Genomic DNA, 2400 nt, shown 5'->3' with positions numbered 1-2400 from the left:
TCTTGTAGACCAGGCTGGTCTCGAACTCACAGAGATCTGCCTGCCTCTGCCTCCCAAGTGCTGGGATTAAAGGCGTGCGCCACCACCGCAGGGCTTGGTTTGTTTTTTACTTAGTGTCTCATTATATAGCTCTAGCTGTCCTGGAACTCCCTGTGTAGACTAGGTTAGCCTCAAACTCACATAGATCTGCCTGCTTCTGCCTCCTGAGTTCTGGGGTTAAAGGTGTGTACCATCACACCCAGCATCTATAAGGTTTTAACAAGAAGAGTAGGCCCCTGATTTCTTGGTCCTTTGAGGGAACAACTCTCTCCACCTCCTTCAGATGTTTCTGAGGACAGTCACCCCACATCTCTGAACATACCCATTTTGCTCCTTCTTGACTTCTGCTTTCAGCATCATCTAGCAGATGCCCAGCTGTGATGCCACAACACAATGCTGTCATCTGCAAGCTCATGCTGCAGACTATGCTGTAACTGCAAGATCAAGTTGCAAAATAAAAATTGCAAACAAAACAAAACAAAAAACTCCATGATGGGAGGAGGACAGAAGGGAGGGGCAGGAATTTTTCAAATTTTCATAATAGTTTAAGTAAGTTTATGGTTTTATAGGCCGCATTGGGAGATGAACATATAGCTACAGGCACAGGTGGCACAAATCTGGCAGAAGGTGAAGGTGGCGTCCATCTTTGTCCCTCCTGATCATCATACGATGCTTTCCGTCCTGTCTCCCCCATTCCTGAATATTGTATCAGGTGGGGCCAGATCAATGTCCGGTATTGAATTATGCCTCTGTTAAGGTTTACAGAGGCCTCTATGGCCCTCTCTCTTTTTTGTAAAACTTTGTTTCCCCTGAACAATGATCGTTTGAAGTTTGCTTATTCTCCAAATTCATCATGAATTCGGTCCTGTGCTCTTTTCCAAGAGTCCACATTTCAGTTCTTTCAAAACTAAAGATGCTCTTCCTTTTCATCTCCTTGAAGACATAGCTCAGAATCTTTCTATTGAACTGGGGTTCGTGGTCACCTCTTATGAATGACCTCGACCTCAGCTCATGGATGTCCTAGCTGCCTCTTAACTGGGGAAATCTGACAGTCTATACAGACCAAAAATGTCTTTATTCCGTCTTCCTGGTCGGGAGTTTAGCTTTGTGAATCTCTGCATCCCCCTTAAAGTCATTCTCCTGAGGTGACTCTTAGGAAAGGCCTGTATTTTCCAGAGGTAGGTGAAAACATGCAGCTAAGTTCCCTTTGATGAACTATGAGCCACTTCCCAGCCAGGCCCCTAGTACAGGTCTCGTCCTCCATCTTCCTCTTTCCCACCAGCCCCAGCCAAGGTTTCACCATACACGCAGTGTTTCTCGCATTTCGTTGTGCTCACAAGTCACCTGGGGATCTTTCAATACAGACAGTGATGCAGTTGGCCTGGGGTGTGCGCTAAGACTGCCTCTCTGATGAGTCTCAGTGATGCTGACTTCCAGGGATACAGACTTACCCAGCCAAGACCTTAGAGGACAGCTGCACTGCCAGCCTTGGCCCTTGTGTGACTTGTGGAGCACACTGAGCTAACTGCCTGCACCTGTTTTAAGAGAGAATAAATTTAAAATTTCACTGAGAAAAATGCAATTTTTTCATTTTTATTTAGCTTTCACCCCAAAGCAGCTGGGGTGTGGAATTCTGGATTTGGAATCAGCCCTGCCTCAAATGTTGAAGTCCTGCCCTTCTCTTAGGAATGGGTCTCACTTTAAAGAGGCCCTATACCAGGCCGAGCACTGGCAGGTAGTTTTCTTTCTCTCTGGAAGCTTCCCTGAGTCCTTTTTGTTGAATTTCAGCATGGACTGGTCCAGCTAAGGACTTTGTTACAACCTGTGTTAATTGGATCGCAGCTCTGAGTAATCAAGTTCCCCAAGGACCATCCTGGAATCTTGAACCTGGAAACAATAAACTTGACTGTCAAGTGCAGAAACCACAACCCAGTACATAAACATTCACTTGTTTTCAGTGCCATGCTTTTGCCCTCAGCTGTATCCAGGTACCCACCAAGCAAAAGCCCTGCTTTCCATCTCTAACAAGGACCTCTGGGAAGCAAGGTACGGTGGCACATGCGTAACCTCCAGTACTTGGGAGGCAGAAATAGGATGGTACACAGCAAGGTCCTAGTCTTATTTTTTATTATTCGGTTAGTGTGTGTGTGTGCATGCATGCATGTGTGCACTTGAGTGTATGTGTGTCTACTGAGGCCAGGAGAGGGCATCAGACAGATCCCCCTAGAACTGGAGCTATAGATGGTTGTGAGCTGCCATGTGGGTGCTTGGAACTGAACCTGGGTCCTCTGGAAAAGAAGCCAGTGCTCTTAAATGCTGAGTCTCTCTCCAACCCACAAAGGGCCTAATTTAAAAAGGAGG

Source organism: Microtus ochrogaster, chromosome 7, assembly GCF_000317375.1.
Source record: "Microtus ochrogaster isolate Prairie Vole_2 chromosome 7, MicOch1.0, whole genome shotgun sequence".
NCBI classification, from domain to species: domain Eukaryota; kingdom Metazoa; phylum Chordata; class Mammalia; order Rodentia; family Cricetidae; genus Microtus; species Microtus ochrogaster.
This window is presented reverse-complemented; position numbering follows the sequence as displayed.